The sequence below is a fragment of the Mastomys coucha genome, unplaced genomic scaffold, assembly GCF_008632895.1.
Source record: "Mastomys coucha isolate ucsf_1 unplaced genomic scaffold, UCSF_Mcou_1 pScaffold7, whole genome shotgun sequence".
Classification (NCBI taxonomy): Eukaryota; Metazoa; Chordata; class Mammalia; order Rodentia; family Muridae; genus Mastomys; species Mastomys coucha.
In genome coordinates this window covers 46,097,302-46,116,025 of record NW_022196913.1, presented here as the reverse complement: position 1 = coordinate 46,116,025, position 18,724 = coordinate 46,097,302, and the positions used below count along the sequence as shown (strand labels likewise).

Below are 18,724 nucleotides of genomic sequence, written 5' to 3'. Positions count from 1 at the left end.
CCAATTATGTTAAAGGGCAATAAAATTCCATAATCGTCCCCCCCAATCAGATGTGTGCCAGGCTGAGACCTTCCTCACTTGCTTGCCATTTGCTATAAAGCTTCATCCTGCTGAGAGCTCAGGGCGGCACCCTCCAGTTCTGCTGCATCAGAGACGGCATGTGGCCAAAGCTTGAGTTTGTAATAAAGACCCTAGTGTGACTGCATCAGTGTCAGCTCCTTGGTGGTCTTCTGGGGTATATGAAATGGCACAACACTTGAAATAGTGGACACTGTGTTTGTGGGGAAGGGTAGGGAAGGGTAAAAGATGCCTTCTTTATCCTCACACCCACCCCCCTTCAAAGCATAGAACTTCATGTGTGGCACATGTGAAATACATGTTTGGTACCCAGTAGCATGCTTAATGATTCATAAGCCATTAACATTCAGCTCCTGGTCCATCTGCAGAGCCCACATGCTCCCTTAGTTTCCTCTCCATCAACATCATTCAATCTTACTGAAAATATACTCTCAGAAATAATTTTTTTGGTCAGGTCCTCAGAAGAAATACACATCCAACCAAAGTGTATATATGCCTGTGTATAACTAAAATAAAACTTTCATAAAATCATATTCATTTTAAAATATATGTGAGGCCCTATATTTTCTACAAATCTATCTTTTGTTATTTAAACTCTATTACTGAATTTCTAATCCAATCAGTGTTATAGAAATTATGTATTTTGAACACACCCAGGATCAGAGGTGAGGAAGACACAACATCTGTCCCAATACCGGGAGTAACTGGAACCAGGGGGACCAAGCACACAGGAACTCCTCCAGCCCAGTGGCTCAGGTTTCTTCCGGTCTGTCTGAGCTGGTGCCCTGAGCAGACCTTTGGGCACAAACTCTGCAGTCATTCCCAAAACACCCAGAGGAAGCTCCACTCCCATGTGCTCTAACAAGCCCAGGGTCACAGGATCCCAGAATCACAGGATCACAGAGACAGCTTGACTCTGAGGAATTCTGACACAATCAGGATCACGGGGAGGACAGGTTCCAGTCAGATTTAGCAAGTGCAGGAAGCAGTACAGATAACCAGAAGATGCAGGGCAAGCGTAAAAATATAAGCAACACAAACCAAGGTTACTTGGCATCATCAGAACCCAATACTCCCATCATTTCAAGTCCTGGACACACCATCACACTGGAAAAGCAAGATTCAGATATAAAATCACTTCTCATGATAATGATACAGGACTTTAAGAAAGACATAAATAGCACCTTCAAAGAAATACAAAAGAACACAGGTAAACAGCTAGAAGCCCTTCAAGAGGAAACACAAAAATCCCTTAAAGAGCTGCAGGAAAACACAATTAGGTGAAGGAAATGAGCAAAACCATTCAGAATCTAAAAATGGAAATAGAAACAATAAAAAAAAAAATCAGAAAGAGAGACAACCCTGGAGATAGAAAACCTAGGAAAGAAATCAGTCATAAATGCAAGCATCACCAACAAAATACAAGACATAGAAGAGAGAATCTCATGGGTAGAAGACACTATAGAAAACACTGACATAACAGTCAAAGAAAATGCAAAAAGCAAAAAGCTCCTAACCCAAAACATCCAGGAAATCAAGGACACAACGAGAAGACTAAACCTAAAGATAATAGGTATAGAAGAGAGTGAAGACTCCCAAGGTAATGGGCCAGTAAATATCTTCAACAAAATTATAGAAGAAAACTTCCCTAACCTAAAGAAAGAGATGCTCATGAACATACAAGAAGCCTATAGAACTCCAAATAGACTAGACAAGAAAAGAAATTCCTCTCGTCGCATAATAATCAAAACACCAAATGCACTAAACAAAGAAAGAATTTTAAAAGCAGTAAGGGAAAAAGGTCAAGTAACATATAAAGGCAGACCTATCAAAATGACACCAGACTTCTCACCAGAAACTATGAAAGCTAGAAGATCCTGGGCAGATGTCATACAGACCCTACAAGAACACAAATGCTAGCCCAGGCTACTATAGCCAGCAAAACTCTCAATTACCATAGATGGAGAAAACAAGATATTCCACGACAAAACAAAATTTACATAGTATCTTTCCACAAATCCAGCCCTACAAAGGATAATAGATGGAAGACATCAACATAAGGAGCAAAACTACACCCTAGAAGCAAGAAAGTAATCTTTCAACAAATCCACACAAACTTAATTCCACCTTTTACAACAAAAACAACAGGAAGTAACAATTACTTTTTCTTAATATCTTAATATGAAAATTAATATTACCAACATATCCTAATCGATTGAAATCCAAAAATATGAGGAATTAGAAATGTATTGACTGTCATCCAATGGTCTCTCTAATTTGGTAATTGGAGAAATAGGTCCAATATCATACAAACCATATACACTTTCAGCTTGTTTGTTCGTGACAATGTCTTGCTGTGTACAACATAATGGTCTTGACATCTTGCTTCTCCTATCTCAGCCTCTCTATTAGTAATATCGTTTATTTCATGTTTTTACACTATACTATGGTTTTCAGTACAGCTTACATATTTTAAAAGTATTTATATACCTAAAATAAATGTAGACAAATTGGGAGAGGGTTTGTAAGAGAACAATAAAGAGTAAGACTCAATGCTTTGCTTGATGTTTGTAATTCTTGTATCAAGTTACCACAGTAAGAGCCAAGATTTTAAGCTCTATTAAATATAAAACAAACAAACCAATAAAAACACTTTATATATTTATGTTCATTTAAGAAAATACTAGTAGTTATGTATTATTTTGAAATATACAGTTAATACGTTTGGAGTTATTTAAAATTTATAATGAGAAAAACGTATGTATTTTCAGTATTGCCGTAGACAAGCATCTACATAAGACTGTTAAATTGATTGTTGTTTTATATCAAACAACTTTTATAATGCTCATTTTTATTGTTATATTTTATAAATTTTAAGATATGACAAAAAAGATATTGTAGGTATTGAAGGGGGGTCTCTGGGAGGAGTTGGGGTACAAAAGTGAAACAAAAATGTGATTTAATTCTATTTACTTAAAATATGTTTTTAAATGTTAACAAATTCAGATAAATTGAAATCATGTAACTTTTCTCATCATAATGCAATAAAACATAAAAAAGAAAAAAGAAATTATGTATTTTGTAATCTAATAATAATAGTAATAATAGGGTTCAACTTAGTGTTGAGCCACATGACACTCTCATGCTCTCTCATTCGTTCATTCATTCAACAAATAGTTATGAAATGCCTATTCTATACATGTCCATGGCTGTCTGCATCTCATGGTAGTTTAGAGACTTGGTGTCCTCTCCCTGGAACATTTGCATTAGGGTTGAAGGTTCACTTCATTTCTTCCAGTGGCCCCATAGGAGAGGCAGAACACAACCCATGTTCCCCACCTCACACTTGATTTATTGTTCCAGCACCTTTGAGATGTTCACAGTTTCTCCATGACAGCTTCCACACGGAGCCTCCTGACGTCTGCTGAGGCCTCAGCCCGCCCAAACAGACAGATTTCGTTTCACTCAGGGGTTTGCTCGCACTCAGCACTAAATTTTGTTAAGTATTGAATGATGAAATTAGTTGATGCTGAGTTAGTTTTACTTGACTGGGAATCTTCTATGTGATCCCAGGGTGTGGGGAGGAATCATTGAGACTTGCTTTTGCATGTGAAATTTCTCTGTACACCTAAAAATCAATTATGCTGTCATTTTTATGTATAGTACTAACGTAACCTGTCTGAGTTACAAAATCACTTGATTTTGTTGTACAATAGATTGTATTGGTGTTTGCCTCTGCCAGATGCTTTCTGCCACTGTGACCTTTGACTGTCTCCATACATCACCAAACTAAAAGGGAAGAGGCCAAAGAGAGCCATGGGCCACCAAGACGTCATGTTTTCCCCCCATGCTGTACACAATGGCTATTATATTCAGAAGTAACCACAACTGGTAGACAGGCTCATATGACATTACAGCAATAGCCAATCAAAAACATGTACCAAGCCTGCCTCTGTGAAATCCCTCAGGAGGGCAGGCAGTAAATGCCAGGCTTCCATATCTGCATTGTCTGTTGTGGGTTTGTGGGTGCTGCGGCCACCTCTGTACGGGCTCATATAGAAGTATGTGTTTCTGAGTAATAATCAAATCAAAAGGAAAGAACCATCACAAAATGGCTTTGGACCATACAGAGAACCCTCAGTCTATCAGGGAGCCACCCAGGACCTGGGCATATAAGACCAAAAATTATTCTTCCAATAGCACAGTAGTTCTCCCTTGGGAAATACATTCCAAGACCTGCATCGAATAACTGAAACATCTAAGGGTACTACAAACCAATACATACACTATGTTTTCTCCTGTGCATGCACACCTGTGGTAAAGTTTAATAAATTAAACACAGTAAGAGATCAACATCATAAATAATAATAACAGGGACCCACAACAGGTAACTCTAAATGATTCATGCTCTACTGTGTTACATGCAATCAAAGGACAGCTTGACCTCCCTCCATGGTGGATGGGTGGAAAGGCGGAGATACACTCTTGGATGTTGACTGACCACCCTGCAGCATCTCACTTCGACTGCACTCAACACCTGTCATTTCCCAGAGTCACAGAGACACTCACAAAAGCCGCAGTAAGCGCCAGAGGCCTTGATGGCTGCCGTTACCTCGGTGTCAAATAGTCCTGATGTATATTTTGTTAAAATGTTATCATTACTAAATCTAACATTTATCTAATCACATTTATAATATGAATTCCGCACAGTCTCAGTACCTTAGAAGAGCATGGCTGTTAATTGTTTTAGATCTTTATAGTTATTGTAACAAAATGCCACTAGCTGGGCACCTTAAACACCATGAAAGGATATTCTAGGACACAGGCAGAAGCTAATGGTCTTACGTGTCAAGCATAGTGCTATATGTCTCCTTAGAAGGTGGTGAGGAAGAACCCCTTCCTTCTGCTGGCTCCTAGTGACCCTTGTTTAATCACAGCAATGCTCTAACTCTGCTTCCACCTTCCTTCCTATTTGTGACTCCCCCCACACCCCACCCCCGCCCTCACCTTACAGAGAATCAGAACTCCAGGCCCAAATGTTCCTTTCCTTTCTCATATAAACCCCAGCTATGGAGGGATAAAGTGCCTACTCCAAGCCCAACATAATTCACTTCAGGATGCTTTGCACTTCACACATGCAAAGGTCTTAATACAAACTGAGTTTCCTTTCTGATGGCCTAGGAGTTTGTGAATCCTGGCGGATGCTCTTCAGCTTAATGTGAGCATCTCAGAGGGAGAGAAGACAGTCAGGTGCACCTCTTTTCTCCCTTCAGATATGAGACTATTGAGCAATGGACCCATAGAGCTGGAGTTTCCCCAGAAGAAGGAAATGGGGGAGGTAAAGACTAGGTCTCTACTGCCAGGCACAGGGGAGCTTGTCTTCCTGGAAGAGATTTTTGTCACATGTTGTCACAATTTTTCCAGATAGCAAGAACCAGGAGCGACACTCCATCTGTTCCTTTTTCTGCTCTTGACTATTATGCCTATTGCGTTGGCTTATTGAGGGTGAGTGGAGGCTCTTTCCCTGTTAGAGCTGCAAGGCCTCGGGCTTGTACTGTAAAAGCTCTGGTGATACCAATGGATAATTCTGGTTCAATAAATAAGAGACTGGCGATTCAAAAGTCATAGATACCAAACTCTTAATTCTTTTCATTGGTCTGTCCCAGGGATGATTCAGAACCCGTACTGCGTGTTCCCCTTCAAATGGACATTTGCTATTCATTATCTGAGAACCTTCATGTACCACTGCACAGAGAGACTGACATCATTCTGGTAGCAAAAAAACCCTGAAGGTCAGTAACATCGATGGATTTTTGTCAATGAAGAATTACCCAAGAAAAAAAAGTCAGACAAAGCTGTTTCCTGTACACCATATGATTTTCTTAACAAATCTGCTTTCTGTCTCCTTCATGACGAGCGGAAAAAATCTAATCCTTCCTCTGTGTCTTCAACACATTAGACATTTTTCTTTCAAATCTTTTAAGCCAATACGTGATGAATGCCAGTGTAGAGAAAATGGCATCGGTGTGGAAACGCCTGCTTTTGTGAACCCACGCAACTTTAACAAGTGAGTTAGGGCCAGTGATATAGCTCAGCAAGGCACTCTTATGTGGGTACATGTATTGGATCTCAGCACCGTCAGAGAGAAAAGGTGTATTAATCAGACATTGAGGACAGCCCAGAAAAGGAAACACTGAGAGCTGCTGAGGGTGTCTATGATTTGAATGTCTCACCCAAGAGTTCATGTGTTAGAAAATGAACCCCCAAATTTACATGTTAGTGGTAGTCCTTTGGGAAGTAATTAAACTAGATGACAGAGGAGGAAGGCCTTCATGGCAACTTTATAGAAAGATGAAGACTGAAGATTTCCATGCCTGAATACTCACTATCTCATGTTGCCATATTAAGATGTACATAGGACAGCCCCCCCCCCCAGAGGCTGAGCAGGTACCAATGCCACATTTCTAGACTACCCAGACTCCAGAGCCTTGAGCCAAATAAGGCATTTTCCTTTATAAGTGGCCCAGTCTGTTACCCTGTTACAAAGCCATGTTGCACAGATTTCTACCCAGCCTTCCTTGCATCTGAGCAGCCACTAAGGAGCTTACAGGAGTAGTTTCCCAGACGCTCCCCTCACCCCCTAGTTCAGAGATTCTGAATGTGTCTGCACTATGAACCCTGTGCTAAGTGTTTACAACCCCTTCTAGATAGTTCTAATATGCAGCCAACGCTGGAATCCCCCTCCATGTGTGAGAAGCCTGCTTTAACTGTCTTCGAGCCACTGTTTGCTTTCCTAGCTGCCTTGAGCAGCCAGTGCCAAACCAGAGAAGCAGAACTGGTGACCTGGCCTCTCTGGGTATGGAGTAAAGGTGAGTTTGAGGCACAGTGAGGGGCCAAGCTCTGCTAGAGAGCTTCTACAGAGACTCTTGGTCAAAACTTCTCACAACTCCCTATAGATATGAACCAATGTGCTTTCCTAGCATTGAACGTCAGGCTGTGGGCAGGTACCACAATGGTGGCACCTGTGGGTATACTTTTGACATTCCACATCAGCACTTCCCTGGGCCTCCAGCCTGCATATTTGAGATTTGCCAGACTCTGTCATCCCTGAACCCTATTCCTTCAATGAAATCACCTCCGACATGCACACAAATGATTAGTGCTGTTTCTCTGCAGAGCCTGACTAACGTACTCCCAAATCATTGCTCCTTGCCTTACCTCCTTCCTCTCAGTCTGCCTGAAGCCTGCTCTGTGCCCACACTCCCTCCATCAGCCCACTCAGTATCATTCGCCTGCAATCCCTGTGACTCATAGGCCTATAATAATCCTTCGGCTTCCGCTTGCCAAGTTCTCACACTCTCCTCTCTTCATTCAAGAGTCTCCCCAGATGCCACGTCATCCTATCAAGGGAACAAACAGCCTGTGCTTCCTAGAATGAACCTAACCAGTGGAACAGAGTTAACGGAGATCAAGTAAATAGATGAGTGCTATTTGAAAATTAATTTCTGAGACTGTTCCACATATGACCCTAATAGAATCTTGAGTTCCAAGAAGTGACAGGGCTGCTTGCTTCACAAGACACTTTGTCCCTGCCCACAGCCTGTGTCAATTTGTCAGGCTATGGCTAATGGAGCTCATAAGCCTATGGTCCTGGCCATGGCTTCCTGAATGGGTGCTAAAGGCTGTTGTTCTGAATGATAGTAGACTGAAAAGACAAGCTTCTGCTACCTCATAGGATAGCTTCCTTTCAGGTAAAGAGGTCTGGAGGAGTCAGGGAAAATTCCTAAGAAAGGCACAATTCCTTGTTGCTGGCTCATCATAATGGTGGCTTGGAGTAGGATCCAGGGCCTATGATAAACTTAGGGTGAGCGCTTCATAGCATCCACATCAAGGAGCACAATCATGTCTGTGAGTGGTCCAAGAACCCGACCTGTGTTCAGAGTCAGGAAGCTCAGTTCAGAGATCATTAGTAGCTGGAGTAGAAGAGCAGCTATGGCCAGAGCACAGCAGTTACTGTAAAAGATGTCCAAGCTTTCTCATTGCCCCACACACACTGCAGATGACAAGGGATCCAAATACCTCCCCTCCCTCTCAAATACCAGGAGGAGCCCTTGTAATGCAGCAGCCACCAAAAAGGCACACTCCTAATAGTTATTACCATGCTGCAGAGCATGTGGCCTTGGGGCTCCTCCAAGAAGCTACTGTGGCAAACCCTGAACGGTTTAAGGAAAAAGTAATGTCCAAAGAGACCGAAATCCAGAATGATTAATTCACTTTCTGTGGGCTCCTAAAATGTCAAGGTGAAAAAAAAAAAAAAAACGTAGACTCTCTAGGCACTCTAAATCCAATTAGTTCCAACTCTACAGCACTTAAGTCTTAGGTGACTCAGCCCTGCAGAGTTTGGTCTCTTCTTATGCAAATTGGGAGCATGAAGCCAGCTTTCTGCTGGTTACCAGGAGAATAGATAACAGTAATAACGGACCCACTCTCAGGACTCACTCAGTAGCATGTACTTCCTTCTCCTGATCCAAGGGCTCCATCAATGCAGCGAGGGATTTTATTGGTCATCACTTGCAAGCACTGGTAGATTTGGTGTTAAATCCCAGCACACAAAGGAGCAATGTTGACCCCAGGAATAAGATGTGGGTAGGAGAAAGAAAACTCCCTTAGTATCAGCACACATTCACCAAGTAAGCAAGAGGGTCCCAGATCACACCACAGCAGATATTAAATAGAATCCAAAGAAGGACTATGAAGACAACACATATCATGAATGCCAACAGACTCCAGCAACCTTAGATTTCACTGGGTTTTCCCCAGCACTAAATCTTCAGTCATTAACACAGCTTCAATAGAGTCACCTATTGAAGAATAGAGGCTCATTGCCACATCCTCCCACTTCCCACCCAACATATGGACAATGTTTCCAGGCAGCTCCTGCATCACAGTGCACCAGAAATAAATTCAAACAGCAATTAGGAAAAGATTAGGAGGAGGGCCCGCTCAGCAGTTGGAGATGGAGTATTTAGAGCACATTTGTTTCGCTTCAATCTCCCATCTTATATTAAGATGGCTTGGCAGGATGTCTTGACAATGGTTGCATAAATTCAACAGGGAGGAGGGAAGTCACTTCCTACCCTCGTGTGTGTGTGTGTGTGTGTGTGTGTGTGTGTGTGTGTGTGTGTGTCCGTCCGTCCTTCTGGGCTTCAATTGTATTTTTTTCTTCACTTAGTTCTAACCCTTCCATTAAATGAGAAGATGAGAGCCCCCTGGTGGCTGCATTAATTCTTCATGTCTATCTTTTTTATTTTTTTGGATTTTGGTTTTTCCGAGGCAGGGTTTCTCTGTGTAGCCCTGGATGTCCTGGAACTCACTCTGTAGACCAGGCTAGCCTCGAACTCAGAGATCCACCTGCCTCTGCCTCCCACGTGCTGGGATTAAAGGCGGCTAATTCTTCATTTCTTAGAGGCATTGAAACATAGTATTTTGAGTTGTGAAATGCCTACGTCTTGTTTTGATTAGCGAATCTACCTTGTTATTAAACAGGCCATGCCCCGTGGTGGTATCACACCTTGAATTTCTTTGATGTGCATCCTCTGCATTTAGGCAAATAATCAAGGTACCTTCTGGAAAAAAAAAAAAAAAGACCACTTCAGCAATTACATTCCAGATGTTTATCTAAAACTATTTATTGGTCATCTGTAAAAAGTCTGACACCCTACTGGGTATAAGAAAAAAAATACAAGGAAATTTTAGTCACCTGACCTAGTTCATCAAGTGAATAAGTGTTCTTATCAGAGCTCTGCCTCCAGGCTCCCTGCCTTCCTTCATTCTCCTACACTACAATCCAATTACGAACAATTTACAGCCAACTCTACTTCCTTGCATTCCCATTGACATAAGCTTCATTAACTCAGGGCACCATCCTTTCAAATCCTTCTAACTTAAACTTTCAGATTTTGACAATGATTTTGAGTATATGCAACAGACCATTTCCCAGAGGTTCCTGAGTCGTTTGTCTGACGATACTGAGAAGTAATGGGACCATAAAAATATGGGGCCTGATGGGAAGTAAAGCAATGGGATAAAATGCTCAAAAATGGATGGGTGTCCTTCTATAGAGGCTAAGCTAGTTCTCTCAGGAGGTAGACTAGATCAGTGTGAAGATGCTCAGCCTCCCTCTGCTCGGTCTTGCAGACATGCCTCTCTTGCTTGCTCTTCCACTCTCCTTCCGCATTGCAATCAAGCAAAAGTGTAGCCAGAAGCTGAGCAGACCCTGACCCCATGCTCCTGGACCCCCATGCTCAACACAGGCACATACTGTATTACTCAGTACAATAGTGACTACACTAGAAAGGCTTTTTTAAAAAACCTAAACCCTAGTCCACCTAGCCTCCTTCCTCTAAGTCCACATGAGTTGATTGTATTTAAAGACATAAAAGTAGACTCTTTAAAAAATGATGGTGTGCTATCTGGTGGCTTTTCCCTTTATCTTCCAATGAACATTGCTGACAATTGTAACTCATGTAAAGCAGGCTACTTCATCCTTTTTAAAGAACTACATAGAAGTCTATTATATGCATCATAATTTATTTAATCAGTTCCCTGTTGGTGGAAATTCAGACCTTCTTCAATCGTTTACTATTACAAGTTGGCACTGCAGTGAATATCTTCATACAGACATCATTTGTATATATGCCAGAATATACTTAGACTATTTCCTAGAAGTGGAATTACTGGATCAGAGGGATATGTATATTTTTACTTTTGACAGTTACTGCCAAATTATCCTTTATCAAAGTCTATCCTTCCTGACAGAGAATGGAGCTCTGTTTTCTAAAATCTTCAGTAATATATTGAATTATAACTTTGAGTTTTATCTGTACCAATCCTACTGGAGGAAATGGAATCTCAGTAGAGTTTTAACTTAAATTATTCTTATTTTGAGTGAAGTTAAATATCACATGAGAACATTTTAAAAGTATTAAGCTATATCTTCATATTTATTTATAATCATTTTTGGCAGTACTGGAAAAGTAATCCAGGGCTTTATATATGCAAGGCAATACATATACATATATATGTAAACACATATATATATGTTTTTTACATATACAGTGCTCTGCCATCAAGTTACAAACACCATCAGAATATGATATATATGACATATATGAATTTTTCCATAAACATGCTTTCTATATATCTTATCCTCTCTCCCTTCCTCTTTCTGCCCTAGCTCAATAGTTTTAACTGTCAACTTGACCTGACCTAGACTCACTTAGGAAGAGTCTTTTATTTTTAAAGATTTATTTATTTTATGTATATGAGTACATTGTTGCTATCTTCGACACACCAGAAGAGGGCATTACAGATCCCATTACACATGGTTGTAAGCCACCATGTGGTTGCTGGGAAAGATTTTGAGGAGACAATGGATGGACTCCAGGCTGACATTGACCAGCTGGAGGCAGAGAAGGCAGAGCTCAAGCAGCGCCTGAACAGCCAATCCAAACGCACAATTGAGGGGCTCCGGGTTCCCCCTCCATCAGGCATTACTACCTTGGTCTCTAGCATTGCTGGTGCGGGTGCTCCTGGGCAGACTCCAGGCTCCTTGCCAGGCCCGGTGCTGGTGAAGGACTCCCCATTGCTGCTTCAGCAGATCTCTGCTGTGAGGTTACACATCTCTCAGCTCCAGCATGAGAATAGCATCCTCAGAGGAGCCCAGATGAAGGTGTCCTTGGCAGCTCTGTCCCCTCTGCATGTTGTAAAGTTTTCCCTCCCACCCTATGAGGGCCCTGGTGGTAACCTAGTGGCTGGGGCACTGTATCGCAAGACCAGCCAGCTGTTGGAGAAGATAAACCAGCTGAGCACCCACACCCACGTAGTAGATATCACTCGAAGCAGCCCAGCTGCCAAGAGCCCCGTCAGCTCAGCTTATGGAACAAGTGGCTCAGCTCAAATCCCTGAGTGACACCATTGAGAAGCTCAAGGATGAGGTCCTCAAGGAGACAGTACCTCAGCGTCCTGGAGCTACTGTTCCCACCGTCTTTGCCACCTTCCCTTCATCTGCCTTCCTCAGGGCCAAGGAAGAGCAGCAAGATGACACAGCCTACATGGGCAAAGTGACCTTCTCATGTGCGGCAGGCCTAGGACAGCGACACCGCCTGGTGCTGACCCAGGAGCAGCTGCACCAGCTCCACAGTCGCCTCATTTCCTAAGCATGCCTTCCCTGCCTTCCCATTGGTACAGTCCCCCTGGTGCCACTGCCCAGTGCACAGCCACCTCAGTCACTCCTGGGCTGAACCACATGCTAACCTCTGGAGTGGTTCAGCTTCACCTGGCCTGGTCAGGGTCCCGCTACTTCTGTAACCTGGGTTTGCCTGTCCACCCCTGGCCTCTTCCATATTTGCTGTTCATCTGCTCCCTCTTTCCTGAGGGGTCCTTGGGGCATTGGAGGGGGCCGACATCCCTCCACTAACGATTGAGTGAGGTCTCCCTGACTGAGGACTTCACCCCTTGATTAAAGCAACTTCTGCTTCAAAAAAACCAGAAAGTAACTATATACATTTTAACATTTAAAAACATATATATGTGACTAAACAGCAATATTGACACAGACCAAGTTTTAAGGAGTCATTTAATGTGTTGGCAGAACTGGCACAGACAGAATAAGAGTGCTTTTGGGAAGAGTGGCGAGGAGTTGGGTAGGCAAAGCCTCACTGTGGACGTGATTACACAGGTAACTTGTAGATGTGCAAAGTTGCTGAGCATGACAGAAATGGCCCAACCCACCCAGACAGCCTCTCTGTTGTCACCTACATCTATAGTAGCACGGGGATGGGAGACTGGAGAAAAACTCAACAGGTCAGACAAGCATGTGTGTTAACACACACCGCAAGAGATTGCACTACACACACTGCTGCTCCTCTTCTTGGCAGCAGGTCAAATACTGGGACCCAAGTCTACAAGCCAGAACGATTAGTCACGTCTTGTACCCCTGTACTCCGAAGCAGGACACAATCATTTCTTCATTTTCCAATATAGTATTGAAATAAGACAAACCCTTGATCATTGTTTAAGTAGAATTATGGGGTAGAGAAAAAAAATTAGCTACCAGATGTTAAAACTTGTACTTAACTATCATAACTAGCTTTTAAGGAAGGTCTCTCTTGACTCAAAAGCAAGTCTTTGTGGCCTCACTCTGCCTGGGAAGGCTCCCATCTGTTCTACTCATGTCTAAGTTAGGTGCAGTTAACAGAACCTGCCCAAGGTAGTTTTCAAACATCTAAATTGATGGAGACGTATTAAGTCACTCCTTGTATATGTAGACGTCAGTCCAGTCCTGGCACAGGAAGCCACAGCTGCCTAACTGGACAAGGCTTCTCAGGACTGGATGTTGGTTAAATTGAGGATTCGAGAAGTAGCATCAGCTCTGGAAGCCTTTGAAAGTTCTCACGAAAACTCAGAATAGGTGCTGGCAACAGACTTAATGCTGCAGCTGTGCTGGAGGGGGTCAAGCCAGAGTACCCACCGCTCAGGATGCTGCCATCGAGGTCCAAGTTCTCCTTGTTGGCCCTAAGCTGGGCAGCTCAAAGTGTTTTCTTTCCAGAACACAGAGAAGTGACTACTGACTTGCTGCCAGCAGGAGGGTAGTTGAGACATAGGTGACCGGTACACTGATCCACCAAAGACAGGCCAAATGCTACTGTTGGGTGTAGCACTAGACATGGTGGTGGTGTTTATCTTGCATACTTTGCCAGACTTGTTGGAAGCCGGTGCTGGTCTTTTGTTAGGTGTCCAGGGAGTACTGCCATATAGCGTCTCTGTCTCTGTCTGTCTCTTGTTCTTTAGTTGCCTCTCCTGTTTGGCTTACTCTTTCTCCAATCGATGAATTCCCACTGTTCTGTAACATACTCCATGAATTTCTGCCCATTCACCACAAATGCTGTTGAATGCTCCTATTCCCATTGTTCAGCCTGTGCCTTCAACTCCTCTTCCAGCTTAGGGAGTGTTTTCTGGAGCTTTCCTTGTTGCTTTTCGTCTTTTTTTTTTCTTTTTTAAAGAGGACCTCTGGAAGAGTAGTCAGTGCTCTTAACCGCTGAGCCACCTCTCCAGCCCCCTAGGAAGAGTCTTAATGGGAAATTATCTTGATTGGGTTGACCTGTGTGCTTGTCTGTGGATAATGCTTTGACTGTAAATTATTATAGGGAGATCCACTCGGAATTTGTACAGCATCATTTCATGGGGTTGGCTCGGGACTGTATGAGAGTAGACAGAACTAGCTGAGAACTAGGCAGGAAAAAATATCCATGTAATTATTATCTGCTCTTGACTGAGAACATGCTGCTTTAGATTCTACCTGGACCCTACCACAGCGGTGGACTATGGTCTGGAACCATACGTTGAATAAACCCTGAGTTCCTTTTGACAAGGATGTTTTATTGCAGCAACAGAAATGTTTCTGCCTCCCCCTCTCTCTGTTCCTCAGAAGTATTTATCAGGTGGCCTCCAAAATGGGCCCAGATGATACCCAAAATGCCAGCACTGACACACATATGTATACTCTCCCACATTGTACCACGATGTGTGACCTATGAAACATACCAAGGATGATAGTAATGATGGCCTATACTTTTCCAGATTATCTTATAAAATGTGTTTAGCTTATATCTTGGGGGCTGTCTTGAGCCACTGCTTTGGGTACTCAGTAAGCATGGCATGAGCATACAGATGAAGGAGCCATGTGAGGGGTTATGGAAGTCCCCAGTGATGGACAGAGGCCTCCAGCACATCTCTCACAGACAACTGCAGAAATGGTCCTCTGGGCTCATGAGCTGGGCTCAGAGACCTAGTACCATCTCGCCATGCTACGTTCAGGTTCTTGCCTCAGTCCTGTGAGATAAAAAAACCACTTGCTGGTTTTGCTTAGTTTTTTATATTTCAACTAATGTCAGTATAGCATTCCCAACATATTAAGAAAAATAGTCTTTTCTCTTAGGCTTCAGCTTAAGAAACTTTAAAATATCTTTTCCATTGAATGGCTATTGATTCCCTTTGTACATACTTTTTTTCTTTTTCCTTCCTTCCCTGCCCCAAAGATGTTTATTTACTTTTTACTTTATGAATCACCAATTTTACTTCTCTCTTTGGAAATGATGAAAAAGGTATTTAGAAAAAAAAATTCCAAAATTTCCCTTCTTTCAAGAATAAAGGCCCAGGCCAATTGAGACAAACTTCCTGCTAAAATCAATTAAAAATAATAGGAAAAAAAATCATGTTTTAAAATAAGACAAAGTGGTGTGTATTCTAATTTGTGTTTTGTTACTGTGACAAAACACTAGGCAACTCTAAGTTGGAAAAGAAAAAGATCTATTCATCTTACAAGTTATATAGTCCATCTTTGAGGGAAGCGAAAGCAGGAGCTTGAAAATGAAACCACAGAGGAACACTACTTACTGGCTTACTCCCTCTGGCTAGCTCAACTATCTTACACAGCACAGGCCCATGCACATAGGGATTAAACCACCCACAGTAGACTGTACCTTCCTACTTCAATTACCCATCAAGAAAATTCCTCACAGACAGTTGATCTGATCTAGACAATTCTTCAGCTGACATTCCCTTTACAAGGTATCTCTAGGTTTGTGTTGAATTTATATTTGAAGCTAACAATAGTAAAAAATTACTAAAGCAAGTTTTGAGAGACTCCAGGACCTCAAAAAGGGAAGCAAAACAACAGGAGCCTTTGCTATGAGGATTCATGAAGGGGCAATAGAGTTAACAGTTTTGAAAGGTCCTTCAAGTGAGAGGAACAAAAGTTAAGTTCAAGCAATAGGAGGAGAGGGCCTCGGCCTTGTGAAGGTTCTGTGCCCCAGTGTAGGGGAATGCCAGGGCCAGAAAGTAGGAGAGGGCGGGGTGACAGGCATGGGGAGGTGGGAGGCAACAGGGATTTGTTTTTGTTTGTTTGTTTGTTTTTTGGAGGGGAAACCGGGAATGGAGAAAGTTACATGTAAATAAAGAAAATATCAAAAAAAAAAAAAAAAAAAGTTCAGAGTCAATGCTGGTTAGAAGGCCAATGTTAGATTTCCCTCTGCATTAACATAGAATCACAAAGGGAAAACTACCAATACCCTGAATACTTACCTAGAGATCAGCCTTTCTGAAGAATTAGTCTGAATTGAAAAACTAGGGGAGGTCCAGAAAATTCTATGACGGGAATTAAATTTAAATTGATTACAGAAAGGCAATTCCCCTAACTACCTGCCAAGGACAGCTGTCTAGAGAGGGACACCTTCCCATAAGGCATCCCCGATGCTTCTCAGAGAGGTCAGTACATGGTTAGCACACAAACATGTGGCTGAAGAAGGTACGTGATCAGGATGGAGAAACAGAAGTAATAACAGACACTATAAGCAGACCCTGAAGACATCAGTATGGAGGTAAGCTGATGAGATCTAGAAGACTGTATTTAAAGGAAGAAAGACCAAAACTGTTTGAAGCAAACAAGGAATGATAAAAAGAAGAAAAGAGTGGGACTTCTAAACTCAAACAAAAAGAAGCAACAGTTGAAAGCCCTGTACATCTTTGTAAGGAGAGGATATAAGCACAGAGGACTAAAAGACTGACCCAAAGAAGTGACTCCAACTGCAGGCCAAAGATAGATAAAGGAAGTAAAATGTAATTAAAACAAATAGTAGACTGAGGGGTACATGTGGTTAGAACCCTGTGTGTGTGTATGTGTGTGTGTGTGTGTGTGTGTGTGTGTGTGTGTATGTAAACTACTAGAAGTGATTAGCAAATTTATCAGTGTTAGAGAATACATGGTCAACAATGAAAATTAAATGTACTGTTACATGTTAATATAAATATCTGAAAGATAAGGTTATTTAAAAATAATGTATAATGGTACAAAACACACAAAATACCCAAAAAATTTTATTGTGGTATAGTTTATATACAATATAGAGCGTGTTTGTTTGCTGATTCTCAACAGATGATGTCCTATCCTCCATCCCCATCCCCTATTCCTAGTAAAAATGTAAAACCTTTCATCATCTGTGTTATTCCAGGAGGCCTCCTCAGACTCCTTCTCAGGTTCACCTCTAGCCCCAGAAGCCTGAGTTCTGATTTCCTTCAGTGCAGCTAAGAACAGATATGAGTTACATCACTGTAGATGTGCATGAATGACCTAGCGTCTTTGTCTTGGCACAAGCCTGATGTTCCTGAGGCTCACCCATCCACCTTTCATCATTTTTATTACTTTTTATATGTACGAGGACATCACACACTGATTATGTTCTTGCTAGACATTCAGGTCAATTTCAGTTCAAGCTATTATAAATAATCTTGCTGCGAACTTCTCTCTACAAGTCTGTTGGCAGATGGATGTTTTCATATGTCTAGATGTACCTAGAGGTGAAACAGCAGGTCACATTGGACTCACCACACTTTTGAATCATCTACATAAGTGGTAACCCCTTCGACTGTCAGCCTCTGAAAATAGGAAGCAGGTGTGGGTCGTCAGCTTATCTCCGATGTCTTGCACAGTAAAATGCACACAGAAAGCAATAGTACTTATGAATTAAGTCAATATCGTTAGGAAACATTTTTTAAAGACAAAAGCAAACAATAAATATTTAACTCAGCTTGTCTTTGGTTATAAATGGTTGTACTTTAAGTAGACATGCTAGTTTTTAAAAAGTTATGTAGAATAAAGACTCATGAAAGGCCAGGTGTTGTGGTACACACTATTATGAGTGCGAGGTCAGCCTGGGGTGCATTATAAGAAGTTGTCTTAAAATTATATAAAAGCTTGAGAAAATGTGAACTCTTAATACTAGGTGTTTGTAGGATCCTAATGCTATGAAACTAATTCAGTGATCAATGCATTTATTCCCTGTATCCCAAGCAATTAATATAGGATAGCAATTCTTGGCAACAGATAAGTATTTTGCAAACACAATGTAGCCTGTTAAAATTTTGCTGTTCCCCAAAAGACAGCTCTGTGGCTAACAGTGCTTACTGCTCTTGTAGATGACCAATGTTTGGTTTCCCTCCCCCACACAGATCTCATAACTGCCTTTAACTGCAGTTCCAGGAGACCCAATGACCTCCACTGACCTCCACGGGCTTCTGAACAGACATGGTGCATATAAATGGATGTGTATAAATAAAAATAACAAATAAATGTTGGTGTATCTATAGTGGATATTAAGAAGGGATTTTGAGTTTGTATTTTAGTATTACTTTTGAAAGCAATTTTCAATCTGTTTCCCCATGCCAAGGATGAAAACAATAATAGTAGTAGTTATACAATAACAGATGTAGTTAATTGGTTTCAGTTTTCTCTGTTAACAGTAAAGCTTGATGCAAGGTAATATCTCATGAGTATCGACATCACCTTCAGCATCATCAGTTAGCATCACCATTTGGCCACTTACCGACTTGAGTAGGATAGTGTGGAATAGTGAAATGACAGTGCTGTTCTAGCATATTCTGAAGTTTCAAAGCTACTATGTGTCTAACGTCCCCCCAACTGTGGTTAGCAGTAAATCAAAGCTCAATGTAGAGCCACTGTTGCCACTCTTAACTGTTGAAATCATGGTTCTTGTTTCTATTTTCATTTCTGGTTGTCTGAGCCTCTTTT

The 18,724-nt window shown here is 41.7% G+C and overlaps 1 pseudogene; it reads right to left on the bottom strand.

Annotated features, from left to right (window-relative positions):
- Positions 1-13,461: 13,461 nt before the first annotated feature.
- On the bottom strand, positions 13,462-18,222 carry LOC116081510 (annotated as a pseudogene).
- Between the last annotated feature and the right edge of the window lie 502 nt (positions 18,223-18,724).